The following is a 14277-nucleotide window of genomic DNA, read 5'->3' as shown; positions in this document are numbered from 1 at the left end:
TTTCAGCAGTTGTGAGAGTGGTGGATGATGTAGTCGGTTACAGAGATAAGGACGGTTGTGAAGACTGGATGAAGTTAGAAATACTGAGGGATGCAGAATTTGAAAGGACTGTTCGGACTGGCCAAGGATATAGGGAGAGAGATCTGTCCGCACTACAAGAGTTGACAGTAATCAATTGGATATTACCCATTCACTGATGGTTTCAGTGACTGCAGGAGGTGACAGCCTTAGGAAGGCTAGTAATTATGGTAGGCTGTCACAGAGACAGAGAAGATTTCAAAGATTGGGCAAGTTTACAGGTCAAGGGAAGGTTCAACTGGTTTTATAATTTCACATAAAGGGAGTATTGACTTGAAATGCTGTAGGAGCTGGAGGGATTTAATCAGCCACGGAGATTTACAAGTATAGTAGAAGTTTAAAGGGAGTGAGATGCAATCTGACAGGACAGGGGAATGCCTCAGGGAAAGGAGAAGTTCACAGAAATATCATGGACTGTAGAGTCAGGAGGATTGTACTCAGATCGGGGAAATTGCTAATGGCTGGGGCATGTTACAGAGATAATTTGGGCTGAAGGTACTTGGCAAGATGACCGAGATAAGGATTTGGTAGTTTATTGGGTATAGTGAGCATGGTCTTGTCAGTTTCGAAGTCATTACGGAGAGAGATAAGGATTGTGCAGAAGATAATTGTCTAAATTTAGGTAAGGCCAATTATCATTAGGTATCACGAGACATTCTAACCGTCTTTCGACAGGATGTGACAAATATAGTCTGGGAAGAACTATTTGCAGTTGAGTCAAAAATCGGGAAGAGGTAGTAATGTAAAGTAATACAGTGGGAATTCAGGGACAGTTTGTTCATCAAAAGTGAATGACAAAGGCAGTAATTCCAGTCAATACTGATCATTACTGGTGAGTTTGATAAATAAATTACAGTACAATAAAAACAGCTGAAGGAGACGACAGGGGCGTTCTTAAAAATGAGGAGCAGACAATGGCCATGAACTATCCTTGGCAGGTTCTGTTAAGGAAAAGACAAAAGGTTTTTTACAAGATAGTTAGAGTAATATGATTACCAGGGAAAGAACGGGGCCTTTTAGAAACCAAAGCGATAATCTGTGCATGCAGCCGGATGAAGGAGGTGAGGTCTTAAAATAATATTTCTCATCAGTATTCACACCGGAGAAAGACATTGTAGCCAGAGATTTCAGTTCGAACGTTGAGGTTCCAGAACATGTTAAGATGAATAAGGTTGTGGTATTAAATGTTTCGTGGGCATAAAGGTGAAGAAATCCTAGTGCCCAAGAGAATTTATTCCAGGCTGCTATGGGAGGGAAGCGAGGAGATTGCAGGAGCACTGGCGTATGTATTTAATACTTTGCTGCACACAGGTGAAGTGCTCCAAATGAAGGCTGCTCCAAAAGGGAAGAGCCTATGGAATCCAAGATAAGTTGACAATTTGGATCCAAAATTGGTGGACGGTTCATTTTGTGATTAGAAGACTTTGCCCAGTGGTATTTGACGGTGACATGCGGCGGTACAACATCAGTTTGTTATCTACATTAATAGTTTGGATGTCAAACTAGGGGGTATCAGTAGCAGGTTTGCAGATGACATGAAATGTCAGGGTACTGTCCACAGTGAGGTGGATAGTTTCTGTATACAGTCTGATGTTGATCCGTTGAAAAACAGTGCAGAGTAATGGAAAATGTAGTATGCTCCTGCTCAGTATGATATAATACCTTTTGGGAGGTATGATAAACAGAGCACATACCTGATGAACGATGGATCCTTAGGGAGTATTGAGGAACACACGGACTTCAATGAACAAGTCCATAGATCCCTGAAGTTGTCATCACCGTTAGACAGGGTGGGGAAGGCACCTGAACCGGAAGCGGGAAGTGATTTCATCTCCAGCTGGGGAAATTCTGGAACTACCCGAGAGGATTTAAACTAATCTGGCAGAGATGTTGGAACCTGAACAGTTGTAAGGACAGTAAGAAGTTTGAAGCTGTTGCAGACGTTGAAGTGAGTAATTTCAATGAACAATGCAGACAAATATAAAGCAAGCAACGAGGGAAAACTGATGAATTAAACTGATTTCGTTTACCTGCACGGGGCCTGACAGCTAAGGCAGATGAACTCAGGGTATGGATGGGAACCTGGGACTGGGACTTCACAGGTATTACAGAAACACAACTGAGGGAGAGACAGGACTGTCAGTTCATTATTCCAAGGTACAGATGCTTCATGAGGGATGGAATGGAAAGAAAGAGAGGGGTGGTGTTGGTTTTGATCGGGGAAACCACTGTTATGAAACGGATCAATCCCCAGCCAGTTGCTAATTGGAAGTCCAACCCAGAAACGATTTAACCCGTTTGGTAATCTTGGAAAACTCGAGAAACAAGGAACTATTCCCCCAAATCACTATTTAAAGTAAAAATTGACATTTAAAAGAAAATCTTGCAGAGTAATTGAGTAATAACTATTTACTGTTCCTTTTTCTTCCTTTCCCCGTCTACATCGCCCCACAAAACTCAAATTAAGATTTACCAAAAACTTCAGATTTCAAAACCAGTCAGCTGTCGAATCTTCACTTTACAGCTTCCTCTGTCTTCAGGTTTACAGGTCATTGACAGAAAGAGGTACATTCAAGACAACCATTATACGGGCCGCCTGCACATGCTTGTGGCTTGGCAGTTCTCTCCTCAACTGTTCATTGTTCTTCGATTACATACCCCAAGCTATCGGATCGTTTCAGTGGTGTTAATATTGTCAAAATGCTAACTTCAAACTTGATTGGAGTTTTGTATCTTGAGGGTACAATTTAAACGGATTGACTGATTCGATGTTTTTTGTCTCAGCATACTAGGCACTGCCAACTGTATGGCGAAATGTTACATTGTAAATTTTCTCGTACTCGGTGTGTTTGCTAAGTCCTTCAACTCATTTAGAACTTCACAACACACTCCCCGAAAAAAAAACAAAAGGAGCAATCATAATGAAAATGCGGCTTCACATTTTTGTCTATTTTTCAAACATATTGCCATGACATGCAGATTACTTCAATCTAATTCACCTGAACTTCTTCGTAATAGTTCCGCTGGTGGTTGTTAAGTTTCTTCAAAACGTAACCCAATGACATTTCAACGCCATACTCATCTTACTATAGCAGTATAACTTCTGCTCCTTTGTCAATAGCATCTATAAAAGTTTTTGTGAAGTTTGCTGTAGTTTGGTTTTCAAATACTTGGATATCTCCAGGCATTGCCATGTCCAACAAAACTTTGAGCTCTTCTTCAGTCACTTGATGTGGACTGGAGGTTTTTACGTATATTGATGGGCTGTAATTTTGTCCGCATTGCTTCAGATACTGAAGGATGACCTTGTCAAGTGTTATGAAATCATGATGGGCATTGACAGGATGAGTAGCTAAGGGCTTTTCCCCAGGGTGGGGGTGTCCAAACACAGAGAGGATAGGTTTAAGGTGAGAGGGAAGAAATTCAAAAGAGATGTAAGGGGCAGCTGTTCCACACAGAGTTTGGCGTGTATATGTAGTGAGCTGTCAAAGGATGTCGTATTTGGACTACAATTACGACATTTAAATGACAATTGGATTGGGACATGCAAAGGAATGGTCAGGAGGGTTATTTGCAAAAAGAAGAAAAATAGAACTAGTTCAGTTTGGCAAACCCGGTGAGCATGGATGGTTTGGGCTAGAGGGTCTATTTGCATATTGCATGATGCTGTGAGTCTTTGACTGTATAACTCCTCTTTCATCAATAAATTTGCTTCCTCATTTCCCCTTCCCTCATCTCATCCTAGTTTCAAACTTCCAGTCCCCTTGACTTGTCCGGACTTGTCCGACCTGCCTAGCTCCTTTTCCACCTATCCACTCCACCCTCTCCTCCCTGACCTATCACCTTCATATCCTCCCCCACTCACCCATTGTATTCTATGCTACTCTCTCCCCACCCCCACCCTACCCTAGCTTATCTCTCCACGCTTCAGGCTCTATGCCTTTATTCCTGATGAAGGGCTTTTGCCCGAAACGTCGATTTTGCTCAAGCTCCTTGGATGCTGCCTGAACCGCTGTGCTCTTCCAGCACCATTGATCCAGAATGCTATCACACTTGACTAGTTACATTCCAAACAGCAGAACCAAACTCTCATTTGAGGGCTTAAGGATCCCAACACTCACAGACAAAGAGTCCTGTCACATCCAGTCATAAATGGTGATGGACGGTTGAACAACTCACAGGAGAAATGCCCCACAAATACTCCCATGCTAAATAAAGGAAAATCCCAATATATCAGTACAATAGACAAGGATGTAGCAACTGCACCATCCTCAGCCAGTAGTGTTCAGTCGATGATCAACTTCACCCTCGTCATGATGCCCACAGAATCACAGATGCCAGCCTTCAACCAATCGATTCGCTGCACGTGAGACGAAGAAACAGTTTGTCACAATAGATACGTCAAAGCAATTGGGCCCGACATCATTCCTGCAATAAGAATGAAGACTTGTCTGCGCAACAAGTTGTGTCTGCACGTGTCAATTTTACTCTCGCCTCAACTCTAACATCTCTCCAACAATGTGGAAAATGACTCAACTATGTCCCGTCCCCTATAAGGATGAATACAACCTGATTAATTACTTCCCCCTCAGTCTCATCACCACAGTCAAATTTGTGGGTATTCTTTTTGACAGAGCTGTCAAGCAGCACAGAAATAACATGCTCAGGGTAATTTCCGACAGGTCTCCATGAGGAGGTGATATTGTTGTGGAAGTATCAATGGGTGACTAAGACAGATCAGGCTAATGCACTGGCAACTGGTGGACGTTTAAAACAATTAATAAAACATTGCAATCTAAAATCAATAACAGTGACGTCAAAGCCAACGTCGATTTGTAATCACCATATTATTTCCCCAACGTACTTTCACTGAGGAAATCACCGTTCGTTCCTGGTCTGGCCTAAAGGTGACTCCAGACCCACCAAGCACGTGAAAAGAATCTTCAATGGTCTCTGAAACGGTCAAGCAAGTCTCTCAATTGTATCGAACGGCTCCATGGTTTTAAAGGATAAATCTGGGCAGAACACTCGGCACCAGCCTCCGTTTAAAAAAAAAAGGAGTGGGCACCAGAGTCTTGTCGACCCTGCGGAAACGTCCTTCCAAACATCTGAGAGCTTGTGAAAACATTTCCAGAGATTTCCTGTAGACTGCGCATAAACATCATGAATGGAGTAGATCATCCAATACAATGAACCTTCCCCATTCTAGTTCATTACCGAACGTCTCCTCAATCCACTTTCGCACAGACTGTACACATTTCTTAATGTGATTGACCTTGGGAAATATAAAATAGGAACAACACTAATCTCTTTTGTCTGTCAGGTTTTGGACCCAACCCATTATAAGTATGTCTGATCCGATATCTCCATAGTGAACACCTGCTCTCTCCCTATCCATTTAGAGTCTCAAAATGCCTTGGCTTCCACAACCTTGTGCTGCACAGAATTCCACAGTGTCACCAGTCTCTCAGCGCTGGCATTTATTCTTAACTCAATGCAGGTGGATCTGTTGGTATCTTATTCTGTGACCCCTTGTTTAAGACGTCCCAGCCACAGGAATTATCATCCCTGCTTCAAATCTTTCTCGACCTGTCTCCATGCAATACAGGCCCAAACTCTGCTTCCACATCAAGCCTGTCATAGCAGAGATTAGTGTTGCCATCATTTACTATACATCCTCAATGTCAGGTTTGTCCTTTATTCGGTCAGGAGAACACAACTGCACATAATGCTGCAAAATGCTCGAGATGGGGTCTCACCAAGGTCTGTGCAGCGATAGTAAGACACCATTATTCCTCTACACAAATCCCTTGATATGCAAGTCAACGCACCGTTTATCTTCCTAACTGCTTTCTGCTCCTGAAATATTGCTTTCAGTGACTGGTGTTCAGGGAGATCAAGATCCTTTTCAGTGTAACAGCTATCCAGTTGTTGGGTGCCTGTAGACGAGTCAGCATGCTATTGCCATTCCTATTATTGACTCCTGGCTTCAGATTTCGCCGCCCTCCATGGACCTCGGAGGACTGCGCAGAAGGAAACAACAAAAAGCCCCCTTTTCGAGTAACGCTTTTGTCTATTCACTTTTAAAATTGTAGGTTGCTATTCTATACTCCCAACAACGTGCAGAACGTCAAATCTACTCACATCGGTCTTCATCTGCCACGTGCTTGCACATTCATTTCACTTGTCTCAATCACCTTGGAGATTTATCACCTTCTCCTCACCCACTCAAAATCAGACATTGTTTAGTGCCCTCTGCCGTGTTGGAAATATTGCATTTGATTCCCTCATCCAAATGCTTGATATGTATTGGGAATAGCTGGGGTACAAGTACAGATTCTTGTGACACCCCACGTGCCTTCCACTAAAAGAAAAACATTGCTTCCTTCCCACTCACTCTTTCCTGTCAGTTGTCCCATCCTAAAAGAATCTACAATTAGTAGGCTCAATTCCATAAGATTTGATTTTGTGCACTCAGATTGACACTTTACTGATATTCTTTCAGAAAACCCAAATGCGTTGTATCGATTCATTCTTCATACTTTATCTTCCAGTCAGTTTTTCAAGCATGATTCCTATTTCATAAATCTATATTGCTTTCACTCCCAATAATTTCTTCAAAACCATCTCTTTATAAATTTCATTCTATTATTTTTTCTCACCAGACTTAACATTCCTATTATTACTTGAGAAAATTTTCTTTAAATAGTGTTTTCTGCTGTGAAAATAGAACTGAAATCATTACGTCGAAGTTCTGCCATTTCTCGGTTCTCCATTCTCTCGTTTTAGACCATAAGGAGACTGCTCTTGTTTACCTTTAGCTTTCGCACTGGAATACTTTTAGAAGCTATAACAGTTCAGTCAAAATAACCTTGTTAATATACTTTTCAGTAACCCTGGAAGCCCTGTCTAAAGTTGTTCAATGATTGGCATTTCACAACCATACAATCACAGCACCATAGACTCTGTACCAAACAGAAATACAGCACGGTCTACCTAAATCCCACCTTCTTACACGTGGTCCGTCGCTGGGAATTTTCTGACACTTCAAGGGCTCGTCCAAGTACGTTTTAACGTTCGTATGGGTACCTGTGAAACTCCTCTCTCAGTAAGCATATTCCAGACCCCCAATACACTCTCCGTGAAAAGCTTAGCATCTTCTGTCAATCTTCTCAGGATCTTCCCAGTCTATTTTCTCGAATACTGTACTTGCATCCTCCTTCTCCGAAGTAAAACTGTTGTGAATCTCTCATGTAACAAGTTGGCAATCTTCATCAGCTTCACACAAATGTTCTTCCCTTGGTTTCTAATGTAACGCTTCTGTTCCGCTTGATGTCCTTGTGAAATATCTTGTGATTCTCCTTAAAATTGGCCGCTCACATTTCCCAATTTCTCTGTGATATTGTCTGTGTGAATTATCTAACTTTCACTGAAATCACCCGTCATTTTTCAAGCACTTGGCAATATAGGCCGAGTTACCTGGATTTCCAGAACGTACAGGAAGAAATTACTTTGATTCCCCAATGCAATCATTATGCGTATTACCATCTTATCTGGAATGCTAATATGACGTACTTCTGGTTCGTCATATATACCAATGTTCAATCAGACATGTTTGTATTACAATCTCGTCATTAATTTGAAGAACTTTATTAACAAAGGTATGATGGTGAGACAGTATTTCTGGGAGGTTTCCTGGCTGTTCCTCCATAACGGTCGGCACAAAGGAACGGATTAGGTTCTCGATTCTCTCCTACAAATAAAATCCTGTTTGCACTCTCACCATTCCACAATCGACCTTGCTTGCTTTTTCTTTGAATTATCGGTAGAAGGTTTTCGCCAATATTTGTGATTCCAGTTACTTTACACTCCTGTTCTCTTTCTTCTTGCCTTCCTTGCTTCTTGGTTCTCCATGGTTGGGTCCTCATTTTCCCTGAATCAATGGCGTCTCACAATATTTTCAATTTATCGCAGCTGTTTACTCTGATCTAATGTCATCTTACGTTTTGTTGACCATTATTGAGTCTCCTTTCCCTTTTGATGTTTTCATCTTGAAGGGATAAATGTGAATTGCACATTTGAAAGTGTTTCTTTACGTATCAGATAGTGTCTGTCTTCCAATTCACTTTTCCAATTCACTGAAGCAAACTTGCCCTCACATCTTCTTGACATGCATGATTCAGGTTATTGGACAAAATTTCCAATACAGAAATCATCAATCGTCTTGTATTCAGATATTATTGTGAAAAAAAAATGTATGATCAAACTTCCCAAAAACTCCTTCACCACAAGGTTTGCAATGACGTCTTCTAATCACACAATATCAACTCCAATAAAGCTTGATCTCTCGCTTTATGGTCAACTCACTAATAAACCAAGGCATCTCATACACACTCATGAAATCCATTTTTCTGAGCATTAGCATTCATTTGGATTGTGCTGGTTTAGATGTGTCCAGAGTTTTCCTGTAACTTATATTGTTACTGCAGTACTCATAAACTTCTATATCCAATTTCCTGTTTTCGATCATGCCCGACATTTCTATCACAGTTTTCACTTTGATATATAACTTCTATCAATGCTAGTCTGTTCTTGAATTTTCTAAGCTCTATTTTACCAGGTTCAGTCGAGTTTGGGCGACGTGGGTTCTGCGGTGATGCACGGTGGATTTAACCAGACCTATTTTGACTTCTTTTAAGATCACCCCTCTGCATTTTCTCATGTTCCTCTCAACTGTCATTATGATATTTATACCAGATCTCCTTTTTTTTGGAGTACAGAAGGACAATGATATTTTAGCAATGCTGTGTATTCCGCCATACAACTAAAACTGCTCTAAACTGAGTGAGAACTTTCTAGCAGGCTGGGAAAGTATTGCTGCTGCCGTACAGTATCTTCGTGAGATCACATCTAGATTCGTGTGTACAGATTTAGTTTCCACAGTGAAAAGGGCACGTCAGACTTTGGTAGCTGTGTTGGCGCTCTCAACTGATTCCTACAGTGAAGTTATTAATTTATCCGGAAAAGATGATCAGGTTGATCCCAAGCCCATTGGAGTTTACAAGATTGAAAAATGATCTTATTTTTACATTGAACACTGGAAGGTATCAGAGACAGACGTGAATTGCACAGTAAATGAAGGAATCCATTACACTTCTCCAACCGGTTACATATGAACAACAGAAGGATGTTGAGGCCTTCGACCCTGTTCAACCAGTACAGGAGAATGCTGTCCTGATGAGACCAATCAGTCTCTCGAACCTGTAACACAGGATCCAGAGTCGGCCATGCAACACCAGTATCATGATACACAGCAAGAGGATCAGTCCATTCAGCCTCCTTAAATCTGTAAAGCAGAAAGTGGAAGATGTCACAGGGTGACTGGAGGGTAACACATAGGGTTAACATGAGGCCATTGAGTTGCATCAAGCTTGTTGCACTGGAATTGGAAAAATGATGCAAATTATATGAGACTCCTTCTGTGAAAGAAGGAAGACGTTCACCTCACGTGTCTCTTGTATGGGAACAGGATGAAGCCAAATACTCCCTCAGTCCTATTTCAGAGATGCAGGGAAGGCGATTCACTGTCTCCAGCTTGTTATGTAGAAATATGAGGACGGTCTTCAGTCGCTCAAACTATTATATATCAACAGGAAGATTCCATAAGCCCTTCAGAGTCTTCGGCATCAACAAGAGGAGAACCATTACGACGATTATGTGGAAATACCAGAAAAACATTAGCCAACCGCTTTTGTACACGAGGATGCGAATGAGTCCATTTACCCACTACCGTCTCATGAACAGCAGCGAGAGCAGGCGACTTCACGCGTTGTGCATATTATATAGCATTGCAAGGAATGGTGAGATTATAGAAAGACAAGAAATTTGAATTAAAGAATATAAACTAGCGAGAAACTGTTAAAATTTAAGAAAGATTGTTAAAATCAATTATTCAGTAATTGGTAACTGGCAATTTCAAATGACAAACCACGATCCATCAGAATCAACATGATTTGACAAAGAATTAATCGTATTTCAATTACTCTGTAAATCTCTTTGAAGATGTGAAATGTAAGCTGGATAATGGGGATCCTTCAGATGTAATATTTCGACTTCCACAAGGCATTGAATAAATTATGCACAAACGTTTTTCTCTGTAAAATACGATTGCATATGATTAGAAGTAAGTTATTAGCTTGGAAACCGAATTGGAGAATAAACAAAATGCAGTGAGATGAAATAAATGTATCATTTCCATTTTGGAAAAATGCAACTTCTCGAGTACCATAGGGCTCGGTCCCCATGCCCCAACTGTTTGCAATCTAAACTGTTACTTATTTGAGGGGATAGACATTCTATAACCAAATTATCAGATGACACAAACTCATGTGTGAAATTTAAATGAAGATGTAATAAATTTGTAAATGGATATGAAGGGAATGGGCCAACATTTGGCAGTAGAAAATGAACAACGAAAAGTATGAGTGTATCTATTTTGGTCAGTGTAACAGAAAGAGAACGTCTTATCCAAACAGAGAGAAACTTCAGGATACTAAGATGCAGAATTATTGGGTGTCCTCACACATGTCACGGAAAGTTCAGATGCAGGTGCAGCAGGTAATGAGAAAGGTCAGTGTCATTTTAGCATTTATTTCTAAAACAATCGATTGTAAAGAGGAGATGTTGCTGCAAAAAATGCAATGTATTTGTGAGATCAAATTGAGTATTGTGTGCAGTCCTGACTGCTGGAAGGATGTATTTGCATTTGAGACAGTTCAGAAGAGGTTCACCAAATTGATTCCAGAGTTGTGGAGTTTGTCCTCTGAAGAGATATTGTGTATTTCAGTCCTACACTCTCTGGAAGTTAGAAGAATGAGAGGAGATCTCATTGACGTATGTCGGTTGCTAAAGGTGATTGACAGTGTAGATGTGGAGTGGATATTTCCTCATGTTGACTAACCTAGAACAGGAGATGACAGTTTTAGGATAAGGTGGAACAGACTTTGAACAGGGTTGAGGAGATCTTACTTCTCTCAATTCGTTGTAAATCTGTACGATTTTATTCCCCAGAGTGCAGGGAATGCTGGATCGTGTGTAAGTGAAGTGAATGGAGAGTCGGCAGGAAAGTGCATTTGAGGCCGAGATGACAGAACCATAATTGTGTTAAATGGCGAGGCAGGTTCGAAAAGCTGAGTTGCTGTCTATTGCTCGGCATTCTTACTCAGCCCTTCGAATGTTTTACACAAGAATGGGGGTGGATTGGTTATCAAATAGGCAGCAGGCACCCAGGATAAATCAGATTTAATCTGTTTGACAGACCATAACCATTGGAGCCGTGTAGTGACCGGTGCTCGGTCTTCAGTCATTTACAATCTGCATCAACAATCAGGAGGTTGGAACAGATGTACTGTAACTAAGTTTGGCGATTAAACTAAGATAAACAGGAAATTAAATTATCAAGGGAATTTGGAGATTATGCAAATGGATATCGATAAGTGAAGTCAGTCTGTAATAGTTTAGTAGTTGAATTTAACGTAATATATAACATGTCATTTTGATTTCAGTGAGACTGGTAGGCAATATGTTACTGAAATGTAGAGACAATACTGGACTTAGTGATACAGTGCGCACTGGAGGTTTCACTCCGAACCATTCAGAAATCGGACGTGGTGCTCCACCTCCTTAATAGTTTGCTCCCTGATATTCCAAGTGCCCTATTGGTCTGATAAACGATATACTTCATCCGTCATCAAATGGTGACACTGATGTCGACATACGACGAGATGATCGATATGTCACCGCCCTCCTGCCTGGAAAGTCCGGCTCAAAGAAGTTGAATGGAAGTGTGACCCTAACAACCCGTGGAAGCACGGTCCATCCCCTGGTGTGAAGCTGCAAGTCGTTTTGAAGGAGGTGACACTGCACTGTGACGGATTCATTGTTACATCAGTGCCCCCTCACACTCAACTCCTGAGTTAAGTGCAGCTTGAGAAACTCTTCTTGGAGAACAATGGGTGGATACGGCCAAACTCCTTTCCCCAAACGCACTCACTCCGTGGTTTCAGATCAACTCCACACTGGAGCCTCTGCTCTTTTGTTGGTAATGCTATGCACCCAGTTGCTAGAACTACAGTCCCCATGCTTCATTCAGAGTTGGGTCACTAATCCTCATCACTCCCGGGATATCTGAGGCAGCTCACAGCACAACCTGCAGCAAACCAACCTCTGCACCTTAACTTAAATTTCAAGGACATGCGTCAGTCAGAAGCCTCTCAGTGACAAGTTAGATTCCTGCCTTTCCAAAAATACGTGAGGGGCTTCCTCATGTAACTGACCACACGATCATCTGAGAAGGACAAACATAGATGCTCGATTGACAGGCACTGGCCAGATTTCAAAGATGTGAGAAAAAGCTGCTGAAACTCCCCAGTCCAACATGGAGAACCACATGGGACACACCAGAAGTGAACGCCAGCCCGACAAACCCAGTGTTTCAGTGTTTCTGAGTTTCATAATTCCAGCACTCCATACACTAGGGAGCTAAATGTGACCCACACCCGGGTTGTACAGGAGAGCGTGAGGTATACATTTTGCACATTGGTTCTGAGCTTCATGATGTTGTACCCTGGAATCCAGGGATATGAGCAAGAAAGTCGGGTAAAGGTACAGAAGGACAGACATTTATATTATCATTGGATTAGTACTTGATCGGCAAGTTGCAGAAATCAGCGTCTGCAGTCATTGTTTTTACCAAGTTGCAGAAATGTGGGTCGTCTTAAAGAAATAGGACTGGATTGAGGAATCAAATTTTGATTAGTCCAATATCAGGGATGAGAACATAAAATAAATGTGGCAACAAATCAACTGAAATGGACAGTGATATCAGATAATCAATCTACCTCAGCGAATCAGATACCACAAACCAAATGAGATGTCAGTGCAGTATGGAGCAATGTGCAGACCAGTCGAATGTCCTGCTCAATGCACCGCAACAATCTGTGCAGACCGTGCAGAACACACTAGTCCATTAGCTGCCTGTCCAGCATGGGGATCCTTGCAGCGAATAGCAGTGGATTGATCTGTAAAACAGGAGCTGTTGCCCTCCTGGAAAGTACAGCTGTGTGCAACGCCCCTGTGCATTGCTTGCTAACACTGTGTTCGATCACTGTCGAACAGATGGAATCGTGCAGCCCTTGCTGGAAATGACAGGATGTGCAGTTCCCATTCATTCGGAGCTCCATATCTCAATTGAGCCATGGGACATGGAACATCTCGTCAAGAGAAAGAAGAGAACTAACGTATGTTTGAGGGGGCAAGGATCAGACACGGCTTTAAAGGGTTTCAAGGAAGTCAGGAAGGAACTGAATAATGGACTAAGCGGGAGCTGGAAAGAGGCGTGAAAATATGGGTAGGACTAAGCAAAATCAGAGCGCATTCTACACTAATGTGGGGAACAAGAGGGTGGCCAGAGTGAGGGTAAGGCTGATCAGGGTCGGTGGAGGGTACTTTCACCTGGTATTGGAGGAGCGAGAGTAAGTCTTTAATGAATACTTTGCTTCGGTATTCTGTACTGAGAGAACCCTTGATGTTTCTGAGGACAGCGTGAAACAGACTGATATTCTGGAACAGGTTGATGTGAGGAAGGAGAATTTTCCGAAAATTTTGAAAAACGCACAGATAGATAAATCTTTTGGGTCGGACTCAAGGTTAGTATGAGAGGCTAGGAAAGAGATTGCTTTGGTATTGATCTTTTCGCATTCACTGTCCACTTGAGTAGTGCTTTGTGATTTGAGGGTGGAAATGTTACTTCTTGTTCAAGAAAGGGAATAGGGTTAATCCTGGTAATTACAGACCAGTGGTTAGCAACTTATTGGAGAGGATTCCAAGATGCAGGACTCATTATTACCATTGTTTGGTTAGGTAGACTCAGCATGGCTTTTTGTGGGGCGGTTCATGCCTCACAAGCCTATTTGAAATCATTGACGATGTGACAAAACACGTTGTTGAAGGTAGAACATTGGATGTGTTGTAAATGGATTTTACCAAGGCCTTGATAATTTTCCGCATGGTTGGTTTATTCAGAAAGTAAGGAGACATGGAATGCAGGCTGATCTGGATATCTCGATCCATAATTGGCAGTCCCATAGAACACAGAAGATGAAAAGTATTCACCCTGGAGCTCAGTGAGCAGTGGTGTTC

This window comes from Chiloscyllium plagiosum, unplaced genomic scaffold (genome assembly GCF_037043375.1).
Source record: "Chiloscyllium plagiosum isolate Xiang-an unplaced genomic scaffold, Cpla_swu_hap1 HiC_scaffold_29, whole genome shotgun sequence".
NCBI lineage: Eukaryota > Metazoa > Chordata > Chondrichthyes > Orectolobiformes > Hemiscylliidae > Chiloscyllium > Chiloscyllium plagiosum.
Note: the sequence above shows the minus strand (reverse complement) of the source record.